At 40.4% G+C, this 20,428-nt stretch overlaps 2 pseudogenes; both read left to right on the top strand.

Moving 5' to 3' along the window:
• Positions 1–3,665: 3,665 nt before the first annotated feature.
• LOC134738316 (alpha/beta hydrolase domain-containing protein 17A-like) lies at positions 3,666–10,980 on the top strand (annotated as a pseudogene).
• A 35-nt stretch (positions 10,981–11,015) lies between these two features.
• Positions 11,016–20,428, top strand: part of LOC129026591 (programmed cell death 6-interacting protein-like) — a 95,758-nt pseudogene continuing 86,345 nt past the window's right edge.

Genomic DNA, 20,428 nt, shown 5'->3' with positions numbered 1-20,428 from the left:
GCCTGTAATCCCAGCACTTTGGGAGGCCAAGGCAGGCGGATAACGAGGTCAGGAGATTGAGCCCATCCTGGCTAACATGGTGAAACCCCTTCTCTACTAAAAATACAAAAAAATTAGCTGGGTGTGGTGGCGGGCGCTTGTAGTCCCAGCTATTCGGGAGGCTGAGGCATGAGAATGGCGGGAACCTGGGAGGTGGAGCTTGCAGTGAGCTGAGATCCCACCACTGCACTCCAGCCTGGGCAACAGAGCGAGACTCCGTCTCAAAAAAAAAAAAAAATAAATAATAAAAATAAATAAATAAATAAATAAGAAAAATGATGTATTTGGATGGTTAATGTATTTTTAATGTATAATTATCTATTGTAGTTAAAAGATGATCAAATATGCTGATTCACTCAGTGTCTATGTTTTAAATGCAGGACTTAAGGAACAATCTGCCATAAGGCACCAACTTATTGTTTTCTTTTAAATTATATATCTAACACGCATACACACACACACTATATATATACAAAACATTAATAATGATGAAAATTTTGAGAATCATGAAGAATAGTATAAATGTAATATATATTTTTTTCACAAGAGTTTTCCAACTACTCTACTTTTTTTTTTTAGTAGAATACATTAGATACTACAAAAGAAATGAAAACAAAATGATGTGGAATAGCATGTAAACAATAGAAAGAAGTTTTTGAAGATTGTTACAACACAGCTTCCCTAGCTAATAATACCTGAGAAAACCTGCACATGTGGCATATATGTGTAGGTACCTTTTAGCATATATAATGGATTTATTAATATTTCTTCATTGCGTTGATGGGATGAATATATAAAATAGTAAGTATAAATACCTAGACCTTTGCTTGGTGTATAGTAAATATTGTGTTAAAATAGAACTCTACTATCTTTCTACAGAAATACTCTATGCAGTGATTACTTCTGGCTGTGATACATAAAAACAGGAAAATCTCAATAGAGAAAAAATATGTATTCATGATCATGATTTGGATTTTTCCAAAGAACAAAAACTATGAATTGGGTTGCAAAGATTTCCTGTTAAGACAACAGTAGAAATAAAGACATGGAGTAGAAGATACACACATTGAGTAGGTTTAACAGGCCTAAGCAAAAGATGCACATAATGAAACATCAGGAGAACAGACTAGAAATTCCTCTAAGCCTGTTGTGAGAGCCAAAGAAAATACATCTGGGTTTGACTGTTGATAATGAGGAATTTCTGAAAGGTTGACCTATAGAAGTTCTGAAAAAATGCTTCTAAACAAACCAGATTCCTTTGTCAAATAGATAAGGGAAATTATGGATATGTAATGCCACTTTAGAAATTTCAAATGCACATTAACAAGCAACAGCAAAAAGTAAACCCCATTTAACTTTATTTAACCTAGATTTTATGAACTTATTTACTAAGCAAACTCTCCCATCCATATTTCCCTACTTGTAATACTTATTAAGAATCACTGTTCTGGTGTCATTGGAATTTACTTAGAGAAATGCAGTCTAACCTCTGCTTTAAGAAGCCAACTCTGGCAGAACTATCAATTGGAAAAAAGGAGAGTTTAGATGCTAGGAGGCCATTATAAAGCTCACTTGAGAGCTAATCTGTGCATGACTCTGACAGGAGAAAATAAAATTGAGAAAAAGGCCTGCATTGGAGGCAACAATCCTTGGAATGTGATTGACCGTAGATAATAATGAATGTGGAAGACCCAGAACAGACTTTAAAATGTTAAGCCCAAATGACTGTCTGACAGGTGGTATCTGTAATGAAAACTGGAAAGTCTGAAAGAAGAACAAGATTCTGAGGAAAAGACTAATTTTTTAATGTGTTGAGTTTGAGGGCCTGCTTTGGAACTAACGGGCAGCTGAAGATTTCATTTCATGTCAAAGAAACCTAATTTAAAATCCAGCAAGTACTAAACTCAGAGCTAAATGTGAAAGACTGAAATATGAACTTGCCCACCATGTTAGAGAGGTTTATGAGAGCTCAATGCAGAAATGCCTCTGAAGTGGGAAAATCTATAATTTCTCTGAAGAAGCACTGTCTGTGCTCTGGAGGTCAGAAATTTCCTAGACTCATGCCCTCTTTAGAGCAGATCCAGAAGTCTTTTAGAAATGAAATGTTGGACATGCCCTTATGTCCTCTGAGCCTGTCCTTTCTGTCAGAAGTCATGCAGAGACCCAAATGTCAAAAAGGGACACCTTGTTTTGTTGATGCACAAGATTGTGGCATTCCAGTCTCTTTCTGAAAATACATTATTGGATTCTTTGCAGCCAAATTCTTAATAAAAGTTTGGTATTGCAGACTAATATTCCATGAAGAATTACCTAAAGCATGAGGAAATCATCCCTTTAGATCAGTGGATTTTTTGCTTTAATTTTTAAATTGACACATCATTGTACATATTTATAGGGTATAGGGTGATATTTTGATTAGATCCGTGTTTTATAGCATGTTATGTAAAGCTTCTGAGAAGAGTTAGGGAGCATCTTAGAAAGCAAAATGGAGTCTGTAAACAGACATGTAATGAATACTCAGCAAATATTCATGCACTCCCAGATATTTCAGAGACTTCCAGTTATGTTGGGATCACGTGGAAAGATCTAAGAGACTCTGAGGGGAAGTGCCATGAATCACTCTGGGGCTAAGGCAATAAAAAGCCCCTGCCTCATTCCAAGTTCTCTCCTTTTCCACTGCCAGTACTTTGAAGGTTACGTGCAATGTGTGTCATAGGTTAAGGCTAGAGGAGTTTATTCTGACTGACATTGAACTTTATGGGAGCAACCAACAAATTTTGGTTTGGTTGAGCCACTGAGAATTCAAGCTTAGTATCTTCTGGTTGCTGTTGCTGTTTACCAACACAGTGGGATTTCTACAGGGCTCAAGCGGGCAGAGAAATTCCATGTGAACCAGAATGTCTCCTGTTGGGCTTCTGTATAAATTGTGCTGATGAAAAATGTTAAGCAGATAAAAATGTTAGAAATTCATTGCTCCACACTGTATCGAAGGTATTTTTGTCTCAGTTGAAGCCATCCTAAAATTATATATTTAGTTCATACTATCTTCAATAGAATTGTTTTTACCGAGTTGCTTTTTGACGTTATACATGAGCCTTTTGTAGTTCACAACCGAATTCATACACAAATGTTACTGAGTCTATTGCCCACCATGTTAGAGAGGTTTATGAGAGCTCAATGCAGAAATGCCTCTGAAGCGGGAAAATCTGTCATTTCTCTGCAGAAACTATTGTAGTTTTAACAGAATGAATGATGGAAAATAATAATATAGAAAATCATATGAAGGAGTATGGAAGATGGGGCACTATTAAAGTGATTATTTGATGGCAACAAGGATGAAAATGTGTCATTGAAATTCTTTAGGTTTCACATAGAAATTGCACCAGTTTATCCCAGCAGACATATTGTTTAGAAGTTTTTAAGAAAAGAAATTTCTGAATCATGGTTTACATTGTTTTAGGTCATGGGAACTAGTAAACATGTTTCACTATGCAGACTATTAGTCAACATTTAGATCATGCGTTTCAATAAAGAATGTCAAATTGTGAGAGGAGAATGAATAAATCTAATTGTTACAGTCACTCAGCTGACATGCTGAAGTGCCTGGAAAATTTCTCACATGAATAATGGGTGAAGAGTCAAAGAATGATTCATTTGGGGAAAAGAAGATCTGCCGGGTTTTGGAAAGGGTATGTGTATGCATTTAGTATTGTTTAGTGTGATAGCTCTATGGTCCTGACCTTCACATATTTATTGGGCTGCCATGTGTTAGGTGGAAACACAAAACTGTCATTATTTTGTAGGACAGAAAAGGCTGAATACTGACAATTTCATAGGTTCCACCTAATAGAATAGGAAACAGAGTTATCTCTGAATTGTTTATCTAAGGTAGAATTTGGGGAAGTACTTAGAATTTATAAAAATTAAATTTTAGACTAAAATATATAGATATATCTAGAGTTGTTCAAAAATGAAAATAGAGCTGAAATTTCAAGTGCTATAATGGAGTTCATATAAGAATTCCATGCTTTATATTTGAGGTTGGATATGTGCTTTTTCTTTATCCCTTTCATTTATATGGATCTAATCTTCTATAATGTTTAAAACATTTTGATAGAGATGTTCTTTGGTGTTCTTTTTTCTCTTGATTTAAAGATCTGCTTTACAACCAAACAGTAAGATTAAACAAAACAAAACAATGCCCATGGCTTCATGGTCACTCTACGCATTTAGAAAGGCCTCGTGCATGACCTATTATGGTCATCTGGAAATTCTTTGTAATTTTTTATCAAAGGGCTCTACATTTTCACTTTGTACTGGGCCCTGAGAATTATGCACCCAATCCTCAATCCATGGTCTTCTTAAATTCACATGCGGATTAGAATTATAAAGGTACATTAATTCTAGGCCATCAAAGGCTAGCTTATAACTTTCAAATTACATTTGGGAATTGTTCTTATATAACAGCATTTATTGCTCCAAAGATCATTATGTAATAACTACTAAATAATCTATATGAATGTACATTTGGGAAACCATGAAAACTTTCTCAAAGAGCTCTGCTGTTTTAAGTAACAACCATGAAATATTTCCAAAGGCATAAATTAAAATAATTACAACAGAAAATCTGAGAGACAAAAAGAAAATCTATGACAACATACCAATGCAATTTATTGAAAATAGATACACATGAAACAAAGAATAAAGAACAGCAGGAAAATGTGCCACTATTGTGGTTACAGCTTCGAGGCAACACATTAAAATGCCAACCAGACACAGGTGGCAACAGATGTATCTACCACCAAAAAATAAAGTTAAATTAAATCAAGTGAAAAATTTCAAATGAAGTAACTGTTCAACGAAAATGAAAAAGAATAAAAATCACATCTGCTTACATGGCAATGAAACATGAAAGATTCTGCTAAAAGTTTATGTTGAAAATTAAGATGGAGGTGATCTATGCACACTCATCCAAAAATAGAAAACAATGAATTAGTGGACCAATGCCAATGTTAATTTTGAAAACCTGAAAAAGAAGAAAATTAAAATATGGTTGATAGGTTCTCTACAATATAGCAAGAAAACTCTGCCCAAATTCTAAAGGATACAAAGTCTACTCAATTTAATAACAAATGGCACGTTTCTTTTTCTTAAAAACATATGCATAATCTGTGAGTGCATTTTCTACTTTAGGGACCATTTGAATTAAAATCCTGAAGTTCTTATGAATGTTTTAGAAATATGTACAGTAAATGAATAAAGCCCATAGTTATTTAAGGATAACATTTAAAATTATTTACTAAATGTTTACTATTAAAATAATAGTACATGCCGTCCAGTCATAATCAAAAAAGCCAAGGTGATTATGGAGTATTGAGGCTGAAAAGAGCTAGATCTAAATCAACCTATTCTGGACTTCACTGTCAGTGAAAAGAATTGAGAGGAAAATTTTCAAAAAATACTTATACTTGTGAGATTGGTGATGAGAAACAATCTGTGAAATATTGCCATTTCTCTGGAGTAAAAATTTTAAATGATTGATTAGCACGATGTCCCTTTCTCTTTACACTCACATCTTTCTGATTTGCTCCTCACATCTCAGGCATGCTGAGGCTATAATGTCTTTCCATCTACCTTAGGTTTACTATTTTAAAATTGATTTTTGATGTTGTGAACATGAATTGTGTATTAATACAGGAGAACGGGGTGTGTATTTCTGAAAGTCCAGAGTTGTAGGGGCAAAGAAGAGATTTCTGGAGTCCCCTGCGTGCCTGCTTACAGAGGTTTCCTTCCTGATATTGTCAACTTCCAGAATTCTTGCTCTGGCTCCATTTTAAAGCCCTGACCACAGTTAAGTGTCTTTTCCTGACCCTCATTTATACTACCATGAAGCTCCTTTGTAACATGAAATGTGCAATGTGATCAATTGTTGGCTGTCCAGACAAACATATGTTAGGACTTTTCACTCTGGCTTCATGCTGAAACATCATTCACATTTAGTAAAGGAAGGGGCACTCTGTTAAACTCACCACATTCTTTACTTTCTGGAGTCATATAGAGATATTCCACTAAGTCCTTTTGCTTGATCCCATAGAGACCATCCTATGAAAATTGAATTAATATGAAAGCAGGTAGAGTGAATATTCATTTAAGTCATTTACAACAACATCCAATAGTGTCTCCAAGTGGAACAGATATTTAGAGACCAGTTTGGCAGGAGATGGGATGGGGAAAAAGAGTGGCTGATGCATGCTGAGAAGTAGTAGGAACAATCTAGTTTTCAAAATATTGTTCTTCTTGTTAAGAGTCTGTTTCTCAGGTTAAACACAGTCAAGTGATCACTCAGTCGAGTCTAATAATTCAGTAACTGAGAACAGATGGAGAATACATGGATATGTGTCTGTGTGTACACTCACATGCAAAATCAGTTGCCCTGACTTTATCTTACATCAATCTATTTATTGATTTTGATAGGAAGAGTATGTATTTTAGATACCTCAAGAATATCTCCTGAAATACTTCCATATTCTTGCCTTTTGAAGAATCTTTTTAAAGGAAGAAAAATAATTATTAGCAAAGAATCCACATTCCCAGTGGCTCCATTTTCATCTCCTTAATCCAGTGTTAAAATTCATGGCTTGGGAAAACTGGGATGTTTACAATGCCTTTTTATACCATTCATCTATACCATTAGTTTTAATAGCCTGTTCACTTGAACAATTTGTAAGTATGTGGTAAAAGAAACTAAACTAAAATAATAATGCATTATATTTGAAAACATCAGTATCCTGTACACAAAACTTCCATAAGTAGTTCTTCCTAGATTGAAACTAGAACAAATCCATTTCCAAAAAATCTATATTTTTCTGAAGACAAAAAAAAATGTTGCTACAGATAATTGCCATGGGCTGCAAATATTCTAATTCATCCAATATTTCTCTCTTGTTGCATGTTGTATAGATAAATATAATGCATCAATATTAGGATAGCATATATTTTATTAAATGTTAATGCAGAATTCTAAATTTTCTAGCATTCACAGAAAAGCAAGCTGCTGATAATAAGTAGTATTTAAAGAGAAATCTTATCTACTACAATGAATTGAGAAATCCAGGATATTAAGACCACAAAAATGATTGTTTAGATGATTTAATTATAGCACAACAGGCTTTTCTGCTGATAGTTATAATTATGTTTTAATAACCCAATCTCAACAAACATAACTACAGTACAAATGATGAGCACAAAAATCCATCTCATTTGTAGCTCAGACTAGTATTTCAAATGGAATTTCTCTATTAGTAATTTAGTCTGATTTTTATAATTCGTTAGAATAAATCAATAACTGACTTAGAAATCACTTCTATGATTTTAAGTATTTTCCCACAGAAACATTAACAATACCACAAGCATTAAAATGTTGAGAAATGTTTGTATATGATGATGTCAGTGGATGTTCCTTTCCTCAGCTAATAAATTCTAGTATAAAGTTTTCAGATCTGTACACAAAAATGGATCATAAAAATATAATCATGGTAGAAACTATGTAGCAATTTTATGAATGTGGAGAAAGAGTTCAAATAGTACTTTTCTACTGTACTGTGTCCATGCAAAGCTTCATTCAAACAAACAAAAACAATACTGAATTCATTATGTTACAATCTTTCAGGACACTGCATTTGTTCACACTCTCCCCTATCTCCATCTCTAAGGGACAGATATAATTCCCCACTCCTTGACTTTGATCCTTGCTGTGTGACTTTGCTTAAGCCAAAGGGGTATCTTAGAGGATTTAAGGCAACAGAAGCCTGGCATGTTTTTGCACAGGCAGGTTGCACTCCTGACTTTCGCCATAACAATAACATGCTTCAAGTACCCAGGAGGGCTGAGGAGGATAACAAATACATGGAACAGATCTGGACACCAGCTGCAGCTTCAAGCCAATGCTAGCCAAGCCCAGCCTAGATCAACTGAACTGTGTCTGACCAGAGGTGCACGAACAAGAAAGGCAACGCCGTGGACCTGGGCCAGATGGGCAGCTTCTACATTGGCCTGGGTTCCCGCCTCCACTGCAACATCTTCTCCTACGACTACTCCGGCTACGGTGCCAGTTCCGGCAGGCCCTCCTAGACCAACCTCTACGCCGACATGGACGCCGCCTGGCAGGCCCTGCGCACCAGGTGAGGGCGGCCCTGGGGGGAGCTCAGCCTGGGCACACCCGAGAGGGGACCAGGTCGGCGGCAGAGGGGAGGGTCGGGCTTCCCTGGGAGGAAGGTGGGCGGCCCTGCAGGAGGGGAGCCACAGTGGACGCATGCGGCCAGAGAGCCGGACAGGTGAGCTCAGGCGTGCGGGTGCAGCCTCCACACGGCTGAGGTGTGGCCAAGAGGTCCCCCCACACCCTGGCCTGTGGAGCCAGGCTCCCTGGGATCCCCTGGCCTGAGAACAAGAAGGGGCTGAGCTTGTCACAGGGGCGTGGACACCACGCGGCGGGAGGGGGTGGGTGGTGTCGGGGGGTCTGTGCACGTGTGGCTGGGAGCCCACGGGCCGAGGCAGCACTTGGGGCCAGGTGAGGCGAGGCTGCTGCATCGAGGTCCCGAGGCCTGGCCCATGAGGCCCTGTGGCTGTGGAGATCGGCCATCCCGGGGCAGGGCCTGCAGGTTCAGGTGCAGACCCCCAGCACACACCCGAGGTCTGGGCCAGCCTCGATTCCAGATCCAGCCCTCCTAATCATCCAGGTCCCCAGCCCTGCGCTTGCTTGGGCCCTTCTCTCGTGTTTGAGCACCGCCCGGGCCAGTGCTGCTCTGGACCAGAAGACCCGCGTGGGCCTCTGGAGGCCTTTCTTGCTCGCCACCTACTGGGGCTGTGTCGTCCTGGCCCTGCCCAGCCCAGCTCAGTGGTCTGACCCGCTCCTGCAGGGGCCAGGCGCAGCTCTGAGAAGTCAGAGACCCTGGAGAGGTAGGGTCCTCATTGCCTTGGCGATATCCCAGGCAGTCCCTGCTGTGGGCCTGGGAGCTGGGTCCCCTGGCACCACCCTGGCTCTGGGGGGCTCCCGGCAGTGTGGGGCGCCGAAACCAAGCACCACTTCATGCAGCTTCCTCGGCCCCCTCCTGTCTCTACTTCCCGGGGCACTGGCAGAGTCACATCCACCATGGCCAGCTCTGAGCTCTGTCTGCTCCGCCATCTGTCCTGCTGCCGCTTTGTCCTGCAGGAACCTCGGCCCAGAGCCGTGAGGGGGAGGCCAGATCGCGCTCAGGGCCTCCACTGAGGATGTGTCTTGTTTGATTGTCTGAGTGGTGACATCCAGGTGGCAGCTGGGGCTCCTGCCTGGAGCAGGTGACAAGGCTGGGCTGGCTCAGCACACTACTGGCCTTGGCTGCCAGGGAGCAGGCCAGGGAGGCTGAGGCAGAGCTGGGGCCACAGGCACAAGCCAGGCAGCATCCTTTGGGCCATGGGTGAGCAGTGAGCTGTGGAGTGCTGCCAGGAGGCTGGGATTCCAGGCCAAGGAGGGGGACAGCCCTGCTGGTGGAGTCCGAATGCCAGGCAGACGGGACGCACACCTGCCCATGCTCCTGCCTCGCAGGAGGGCATCTGCCTAGGATCAGAGCCTGGAGCGTGTGGGAGAGTTCTGGGGTCGTGGCATCGACTGGGTGGCAGGTGGGTCCCGCATGGTTGGGACTGGGCACGAAGAGGCCTTGGGACTGGTGCTGGATCAGCTGGGCCAGGGGCCGCACACCAGTGACCTGGGGGTGGGGGTGGCCCTGGGTGGGAGCTGGTGGTGCTGAGGTGGCCGAGGACTTGTCCACTCCCAAGAGAAGGCGCTGGTGGGAGGAGGTGCTGCCCCCGCAGCCGCCACCCTCGATGCTGACCTGGGTTGGGCTGGCACCTCATTGGGCATGGGACTCCGAGAGTCCAAAATTGGGTGGAGACATCTGGGGACACAGCTGCCTGAATTCCTCATGGCCAAGGGGGTGGGCAAGGGCTGCAGGGAGGAAGAGTGTACCCTGCCCCGGCCAGTGCACCAGGAACGGCTTTCTAACCTGGGCAGGAAGGCGTGAAGCATTCAGGATGTGGGGGGGCACACAGTTCCCAGTGTGCGCCCAGGAGTGACCAGGAGAAGGAGAGGCGCCAGGGCTTCCCCTACCCTAGCCCGAGGGGGCTCCCTAGCCAGGATCCAGCAGATCCTGGCTAGGAAACGCCAGTGAACCATAGCGCCAGGGAACAGGACCAGGCCGCCGGCTCCGTGCACCGCTGCGGTGTTGGGGGACTGGGGGTGGTTCTTTGGACTGGTGTGGAGCCTGGGACTGACCCACTGACTTGGCTGAGCGGGGAGACTGGAGAGTCGCATCCGGAGCTGGGCCCGGGGACGCCCGCTGGCGGGAGGGGTGCGCGCGAGTCGGAGGCCGCGGCTGACCCTGCTCCGGTGCCTCCAGGTACCGCATCAGCCCGGACAGCATCATCCTGTACCGGCAGAGCATCGGCACAGCGCCCACGGTGGACCTGGCCTCGCGCTACGAGTCCCCCGCGGTGGTGCTGCACTCGCCGCTCACCTTGGACCTGAGCGTCGCCTTCCTGACACCAAGAAGACCTACTGCTTCGACGCCTTCCCCAAGTGAGCAGGCTGGGGCGGGGACAGGGGCGGTGACGGGGATGGGGTCCGGGACGGGGGCGGCGCCCGGGCCGGGCGAGGTCTCACCCGCCCCACGCCCCTCCCGCAGAATCCAGAAGGTGTCCGAGATCACGTCGCCCGTGCTCATCATCCACGGCACGAAAGACGAAGTGATCGACTTCTCGCACGGGCTGGCGCTCTACGAGCGCTGCCCCAAGGCGGTGGAGCCGCTGTGGGTGGAGAGCGCCAGGCACAAAGACATCCAGCTCTACAGCCAGTACCCGGAGCGCCTGCGCCGCTTCATCTCCCAGGAGCTGCCCAGCCAGAGCTCTTAGCGGCCGCCGGGGCCCCAACCGGCCGGACCTCAGCAATGAGGCGGCCCCCGGACCTCATCCCGCACCGGCCTCCCAGGGGCTGCATGTGGACCCCCGGGGGGCCCGGGGGATCCCGCCCCGACCCAGGGGCCGTGAAGGATGTACAGGCAACAGAGCTACGCACTTCTTTCCTTTTGGAAGCAAGAAGAAAAATCGTGAAAACGGAAATTAAAGATTTAATTTTTTTTTTAAACACAATGTTTATTAATATACTCCAAAGTTGTTTTTTTTTTGAGACGGAGTCTTACTCTGCCGCCCAGGCTGGAGTGCAGTGGCGCGATCTCAGCTTACTGCAGCCTCCGTCTCCCAGGTTCAAGCGATTCTCCTGCCTCAGCCTCCCGAGTAGCTGGGACTACAGGCACGTGCCACCATGCCCAGCTAATTTTTTGTATTTTTAGTAGTTACGGGATTTCACTGTGTTAGCCAGGATGGTCTCCATCTCCCGACTTCGTGATCCGCCCGCCTTGGCCTCCCAAAGTGCTGGGATTACAGGCGTGAGCCACCGTGCCCGGCCGTTTTGCACAGATTTTTTAATGCAGAATCATTGTGGCAATGGGTAATGGCTACCAAGGTGCCATCGTTCAACAATCCTGTTACTCAGTTATCACATCTACTATGTGTAAGCTATAATATCTTCTAAAATGAATTATAACTATATTCTAATTGAAATAAATGGTATCACAATATTTAACTAAGTAATCTCTGCTAGTTTAGTCTCTATTTCATCTCAACGGAATGCCTTCTCAGTTCCTATAATTGTGACTAATTCTCTGAGACGACATCAGAAATACCACTATAAACCATGAAACCTACAAAGGGAATTCCTCTTTTTCCTTTTATTATAGAGATGCTTTTTTGTTTTCTGCAAGCAAGCATGGTCTTAATCAATTTTGTATGCCCATACCTAGGAGAGTCCCTGATTCATAAGACCTCAATAAGATTTGTTGAATAAAGTGAAAATATGATTTTCAGCTTTCCCTCACCACTTTCTTCAAAACAGACTAGTTCATAACTGAAATAGGCATTGTTTCTAGAAAACAGTCACTCCAACTGATCCCCTCGTTTAATCATTTTTGTACTCCCTGAATCTATCATAATACCTGGCACATAGTGGGTAAGTAATCAATATTTGTTCACTGAACTAATGGATGAGTGAATGAAACAATACAGGCATTTTAAAATTATAATTCAAGATTGAAAGCATATTACTTGTCATTAGAGTGATTTTAAACAGTTAAGTATATGATAATTAGGAAGATTTACTTTCCTGCTTCATTTAAATTTTAAATATAGTGATCAAGGTAATTATGATTTTCATTCGTTTATTCAATAAATGAATATTTAATATTTTTTATCTCACATGATTGATACTGGTCAAAGACATTACAATGGTATTATACATAAAGATTTGTTTTAAATTTATAATATCTTGAAATTTTTCTCTTGTTAATCCACAAAGTATATTTATAGATTGGGAAATATACTTTTTAAAATGTCAGATATTGTTATTTTCTATTTTATCTTATTATTATTATTATTATTTTTGATACAAGATCTCACTATGTCACCCACTGCTGGAATGCAGTGACATAATCATGGCTCAGCACAACCTCAACCTCCCAGGCCCAGGTGATCCTGCTACCTCAGCCTCCTGAGTTGCTAGGACGACAGGTGCCTGCCACCTTGCCCGGCTAACTTTTTAATTTTTTTTTTTTTGGTAGAGATGAGTTTTCACCATGTTGCCCAGGCTGGTCTTGAACTCCTGGGCTCAAGCAAAATGCCAGCCTCGGCCTCCCAAAGTGTGAGGATTACAGGCATGAGTCACCACTATGGGGCAGATAATGATAGTTTTTCAAGAATCGGTAAAACATTGTCCTTCAATGAATTAGTGCAGAAGCATGAAAAAAATCTATTATGAGCAAATCTGTGAAACAGACATTGAAGTTAGTATTCTAATAAGGCTTTGTGCTTTTTGATGACATAAAATAATTGTGCTATGACAATACAGTTACTTAAATGAGAAGTATGAATAACTTGCTTTGATATGTTTGTGGTATGTTTCACTTATTTCTTAAGAAGGGAAATTATTAAATTTAAACTATATATGTAAAGAGTGCATATCAAGTATTTTAAAAGCCTGAAGAATTAGTTTTCATTTCAAGAATTATTAAGTGTCTTAAGAACATATTTATTTTCTAGAAATATTGAGACTCTTCTTGTGTAATGTGATTCTTTTAAAAATTTTGAAAGGATTTTCTTATTACATTAAAAATGAATGTATACAGTAAGAAGTTACTAGGATAGAGTGAATTTAGCAGCTATCTTGCTTTGTTATATGTCTTATAAATTAAAACTATATTTTCATAATTAAAAGCCAAGCTCATTTGCTTTCATAAGACTAAGAGAAAAGGAGTATTAAATGAAGTTAAATTAGATTTTACCATCTTCTTAATAAATTTCAGGCCTGGTTTGATAATATATTCCCAGATACATAATTTAAAAATGATCCTTTGGCTGGGCGCAGTGGCTCACGCCTGTAATCCCAGCACTTTGGGAGGCTGAGGCGGGCGGATCACGAGGTCAGGAGATCAAGACCATCCTGGTTAACACGGTGAAACCCCATCTCTACTAAAAATACAAAAAATTATCTGGGTGTGGTGGTGGACGCCCATAGTCCTAGCTACTAGGGAGGCTGAGGCAGGAGAATGGGGTGAACCCAGGAGGCAGAGCTTGCAGTGAGCCAAGATCGCGCCACTGCACTCCAGCCTGGGCGACAGAGCGAGACTCTGTCCCAAAAATAAATAAATAAATATGAATTTAGTGACAACTGGTTATAGTTTGGAACCTCATTTGTGAAATAAACCATATTTCAAAATATTTTAAGCAGAAATACATTTAAGTTTTAGCCTATAAATTACCAGAATTTGTCCTAGCCACCTAAATAAAAAATATAAAAGTTCTACATTTTAACCTCCTTTCAACACTTTATAACCAGAAAACCCAGCAGATAAACAGCTCAAGTCTTAATGGGAAATGATAACATATAAGATCAGCAGCATCCACATAAATCAATTTTTATCCAACACAAAACTATTACATACGCTTTAATCAAAAAGAAATTACCAATGGCCAACCCCAATCCCATTACTTTCAAAAAAAAAGTCCTCAAACATTCCTTTCCAGTTGAATGTACACTGATTGAAATGGTTGTTTTATGCAGACAATTGATTTTTTTTAAATGAAATGTCTAATAGGGAAGTCAGTGGAGTACACTACCCATTCCAGACAGCAGCCTTCCATTGAATTTACTCAGACAAACTAATTGCTGAATTAGTTGACCATGGAAAGTTATTGAGGGCATATCCAGCACTTTCTTCTGAACCAAAACTAAATCTGTTTTGGTCACTACTGCATTGCTATTCAAAATCAAGAACTGTTCGTCTCTCTGGAATATAGTATCATAAGCCTGGGGAGGTGACAATGTTATGTAATGGAGTTGTGGGGAAAGGAGTGAGTGTTGTGGCATTTCCCCGACCAAGGGAAAGAGTCTGTATTAGTTCACAGAATCAGCTGACATGCTATGCTCAAAGAATTCACAATTAGCAATTGACCAATCAATTTTGATTAACTCATTCTGTATGACTATCATAGGCTATTAAAAATAGGAAAGCGTGTTTCTAAAATGTGTTTCATAACAAGTGATTTAATGATAAAAGCTTGGACAGTTTTCAGAATTCAAAAATTCCGAGATACTAATATCTTTAAAAACTCCTGTCATTGTGTGTGTGTGTGTGTGTGTGTGTAAACACTACCTGTGTAATCATCTATTGAGATTTAAATTAGAACATTTTCTCAATGTATCACAGTTCTAAAGTTACTATTTATTATATTGGTATCCTAGGAACAGAGTGAAAAAAGGCAAAGAGGTAATTTGCCACAGTCTTTTTCTGCTAAAATCAGAGTGTCTCTCATCTCTGCCTGAATCCACTATATTGTGATTACTGAAATACATATTATAGAATATCTACTTATTTTGTGGATTTAGGCAATGATTATGATTATTGCTTTTCTCACATCTAAAAATCAAATTTATATTATACATGAAGACATTTTGTAAAGAAGTTTTGGTCTCTATAAAAATGAATACTTAATAGAAATGTAATATTATTTTATGTTATTTGAATTGTTAAGTTTAAGAAAATAAAATGTTTTTTAAATCTATTACTTTTAACAACACTGTAACATTTATTGGTTTTGGAATAAAATAAATCCAGAAAATTGCTGTGATATTACTTTTTATGTTTCTTATTGAAAGTAGGTCAATTAATTTCTAAGCAATGGGGCATTATAATTGTCAACTAACAGTGCTCAAGCAGTTAGGATTTTAACTGCTGACATTTTCTTTGAAAAATGATAGATGTCATTTAGTGTTTAAAGATAAATTGCTGCATAACTGTGACTTTTTTGCTGATAACTTTGCCATAAGCAAACATAACACGACCAAGAAGTTTCAAAGTAAGTTTGCTAGGTGAGCAAATCTAAATTAAAAAGGCTCTCATATTTCCTCAATCAGATATACTAAGATCAACCAAATGTTGTTTTCAATCTATAGTACGAAAGGGCAATTGAGTCTGACTCAAACATCTGAAAAAGTTAATGTTAACACTTAGGAATACGTCTCCCTGTAGGAAAATTTTCACTGGCCATGGGCTATACCACATTTATCGCAGGTGATTTTCAAAGGGACAAATATTGCCCATTTCAGAAACAGGTCTGGAATGCAGGAAACTGCCAGAAAGTAACTGTGAGAGTTTGCGCAATGGCTGACCTGGAGGAAGATGTCAGAGTCACAGATGGAGAAGGGAGGTGCATGACTCCCCTCTGTTGCCAAGATTCCCAGTCTCAATTCAGAAGGATTTGCAGAGAGGGTGAAGGAACATTGAAGTTTCTGAGATATTCCTTAAGGACCAAGCTATAATCCAGTTATCTATTTACATCAGATCTCAGCTTTTTTTTTTTTTTTTTTTTTTTTTTGAGGAGGGTGTGGGAGGGGATGTGTGCAGAACATACATATAGGGCTTGCCCTAAATGATGAAATAAAATTGTGTATGCTATGACCTCTCTAGGAAGCCTCTAAACTTTTCTTATAAATTGTCTTCTAACTATAATATTTCTTTTGGCCATCCTTGGAGTACTCCCAGGTGACACACAGCTCAGGCTAACATTTCTACAGGACTGCTACCTTGATCTCTGGAGAGTCCAGTGATGTTCCATACCAATATGTCTCAGGGTCTCTGCCGACCTTCCACCCATACCCTTAACACGCAGAGAAAGCTGACACTTTCTGTTAGCTCTAATTTTCCTTGAAAAAAAGTGGCAATATGTATCAAAATACAATTATTAGTTTCAATATGTAGAACGTATTACAAGAAAAAACAGATGCCAAAAACATTTTATGTCTACTGATATTCCTATTAGTCTTTATTATCATGAAAAACTGGTCACAACCTAAATATCCAACTTTAGGTGACTGGGTGAAGTAAGACTGTAATCTTTCATATGATAGAATAATATGCCAGCACTAACAACCAGATAGCAGACTATTTAATGCCATGGTGAAGTATTTGTTTTGTGTGGTCAGGTGAGCAGTTCAGATCGTAAAATCAAATGTACCTTATGATCTTATTTTTTTAAGTAAAGTATTGATGTATTTATATGTATAATTAAGTATAGAAAAAAGCCTAGATGGCTTCTCTTATAAGTCTTTTCATTGTTTTGTAAATGGTATCAATATTTGTTTTTCACTTTTTCCATCGTATTTCCTAGAATAATAAAATTCAATTCCCTCTGATGAGCATTCATTATTCTTTTTTTTTTTTTTTTTTTTTTTTTTTGAGAGGGGGTCTCACTCTGTCTCCTGGTGATAGAGTGCAGTGGCCTGATCTTGGCTCACTGCAGCCTCCGCCTCCTGGGTCATTATTCTTACAGTAAGAAAAAGTGAATGTTACTAAGTATCTTCTCTGTCCTAGATCAACTAAGTATATACAAGGTGCCAAATACATTTAATAAAATGTTTTATTCATTCATAGGTTTTTGCAGTACAATTTTTTTTGTATGATTCTGTTGTCTTATCATCTCCACCAACAGTTTTGGTGTGAATTTATACTCTAAAGGAAAGGTCACAACTTTATACAATCTCAGGGCTTAAATACTATCCATGTGCTGATGCTTACAAACATATACCTCCGGTTGTGTGGTCTCCTTGAGTTCTGCACATCCCTCTTGGGTATCTAATAAGCATCTCACAGTTAACAAAACCACTGATTTCTAATCGATCCCAGGGACCCTCGGCCAGGCCTGCTCCTCTCTCAGAATTTCTTTTCGCACTTAGTGACAATATCATCCCACCAAACCTCGCTATCATCTTTCTTCTGTCTCCCAAATTTCCAATCCATTAACAAATCCCAATAACCCCGCTTCCAATATTTGTGTAAATCTATGCACTTCTCAGCTTCTCCACTCTTATTATTCTAGTTCCAATTATGTGGTCTTCTGTCTGTATTACTTTCTTTTTTCCATTCTTGTACGCAGGGTCCAGTTTTCATAGTGAAGTCCTCATAAAACATATATTAAATTTTGTCAACTTCTGCTTACAGTTTTTTATTTATTTATTAAATTTGTGATGTATTTTTATTTATTTATTTATTTTGAGAAGGGGTCTTGCTCTGTCATCCAGGCTGGAGTGCAGTGGCGCGATCTTGGCTCACTGCAAGCTCCGACTCCTGGGTTCAAGCGATTCTCCTTCCTCAGCCTCCTCAGTAGCTGGGATTACAGGCATGTTCCACCATGCTGGGCTAATTTTTGTATTTTTAGTAGAGACAGGGTTTCACCATGTTGGCCAGGCTGGTCTCAAACTCCTGACTTAAGGTGATGCACCCACCTCAGCCTCCCAAAGTGCTGAGATTACAGGCATGAGCCACTGCGCCCAGCTAGTTTCTGCTTACAGTTTTAAAATGACTTCTTAGTCTATTTAGGAGAAAACATAAACTCTTTGCGGGAGCCTACTGGACGCCCCAAAACATGATGTATGTTTATCTCCTCCCTTTAACTCACTCTGTTTTAGCCGCCTGGCCTTCTGTTCTTTGAGTAAAATAAACTTATTCCTGCCACAGGGCCTTTACACCTATTTTGCCTTCTGCCCCAGACACAGTTCTCACAGGTTTTCCCATGACTCATTTCTTCTCCTTATTCAGTATCAACCCAAACATTTCCCCCTGAGTGGCCTTCACCAGCACATTCTTCTTAAATATCTTTCCTTACCTCATCCTGTTTGGTTTTGTGTACAACAGGTATCAGCTACAACACTGGTTTTATTTGTTTACTTTTTTCTTACAATGGAAAGCCCATGAGAGCAGGGTTGTGTCTGCTTTATTCACAACTTTAACCTCAGTGCCTGTGCAGAACCAGGACCATACTAGAAACTCAGTGAGCATTTGTTGAGTATTTTGAATGAATTAATTATTAAAACATTAAAAAGTGCCATTTTCCAAGTAAAAATATCTACTTCCTCAAGGACTTTAATTGCAGACAATTCAAGGTAGAAATGAGGTTCCGATCAATGGCAGGCCGAGAAAGGCATGTTTGGGTGAGTGTATGCAGGCAATTTTTGCTATTGTGGCTGATTTACTTCTATACACTTTAATACAGGTATGTCCCTATTGTGAGACACGGCATTTTTCATAGTAGAAAGGTGGAAGCCAACTTAATATTATAATAAAAATAAAGTAAATTTTATACAAACACTAAGAAGTGATCATCTAAATCTACAGTTTAGAATCTGAAACATATTTCTATGTTGACATCTTCCATGGCCCTACTCCTAAATTAATAAATTCTGACTTACAGAAGGCTATTTTCTGAATCCTTTCATAGCTGACATTGTGGTGGGTGCTGTTAGCCATCCCTTGATACTGACAGTACAATGGCCATCCCTGCCAGGGCACGCGTACATTATCAGTAGTCAAAAGTTTGGCAAAGTAGGCCAGGTGCCGTGGCTCATGCCTGTCATCAGCATTTTGGGGAGACCAAGGCAGGTGGATCACCTGAGGTCTGGAGTTCGAGACCAGCCTGAGCAACATGGAGAAACCCTGTCTCTACTAAAAATACAAAAAAAATTAGCCAGGCCATGGTGGCGTATGCCTGTAATCCCAGCTACTCTGGAGGCTGAGGCAGGAGAATCGCCTGAATCCAGGAGGCGGAGGTTGCAGTGAGCCAAGATCGCGCCATTGCACTCCAGCCTGGGCAACAAGAGTGAAACTCCGTCTCAAAAAAAAAACACTTCTCTTCATCTCCAGGAGAGCAGTTCATGAAAGAGCATATTCTTAGACATTAAAGGTGAATGTTTCAGTGACACCTGTGCAAGATAGGACTTTCTGCTGTCCTCTATAAAAATCTAAATTTCTATCATATAATTCTAGCAGATCTTAAAAGGATAGGCCTCAAAGGTAGCATTGCATTTGATATTCTCTTGCAACCCCAGAATGAAACTTAAGCATGAATAATTGGAGATCTGCACACTCCTATAAAGAATAAAGAATGGGACTCAAGTTAAACTTCTGTTCTTTTCACACAGAAGTTAAAAAAGAAAGGCAGGATGACTTCCCTCTGCCACCTTGAAAAGGCTTTGAAACCTACAAAACAAGAAATGGGGAGGGGGGGTTGCTGAATGGGTAATCAATATATGAACCCTCCTCCTAAGGGTTTTTATAATCCTTTCTATCTTGGGTATCCATGTGTTCCTCTGTGAATGTGTTTTCTTATAACTGCACTTCTTATGGAACAGCTCCATCCTTATCATCTGTAACAGGGTTTCTGTTCTGCTTTCATCACGTATATATCTTAGAAAAACAATCTGAACAAATGTCCAGTTAATATGTGTATTTATGTATTTATAAATTATATGTATGTGCTATTGCACTAATATATTACATATTTTATATACCTTACTACAACCAAAGAAATATAAAAGAATGAGATGGAATAAATATATACTTAAGGTCTAGTTTTTCTTCCTCCACCCTCTATGGAATGCTTACTCCACTTAAGACACCCCTAAGATTTCACCGTGTCCTCACAGTGAGATTGTACTCACTCGTCAATGAGAGGAGCTGATTAATATTAAAGCTCTTTTGGTTTTATTATCAATTATGCACTTGAATTTTCAAATAATCTAGCTGTACATATCATACTACAGTGGATGATACTGTGAGGTACCAACTGGACCAGCTCAGCAGAGGCTGGGAGGTTTAACTCATCAGTGGTCATGATACCACTTTTCTCTTAGACTTTTCCAATAGAATTTATTTTTGGTTTTGCCAACCAGGGTGAGCGCTTGTTTTCTATAGGTATC

Source organism: Pongo pygmaeus, chromosome 16 (genome assembly GCF_028885625.2).
Source record: "Pongo pygmaeus isolate AG05252 chromosome 16, NHGRI_mPonPyg2-v2.0_pri, whole genome shotgun sequence".
In the NCBI taxonomy this organism is placed as follows: domain Eukaryota; kingdom Metazoa; phylum Chordata; class Mammalia; order Primates; family Hominidae; genus Pongo; species Pongo pygmaeus.
Note: the sequence above shows the minus strand (reverse complement) of the source record. Positions and strands in the feature narration are given on the sequence as shown.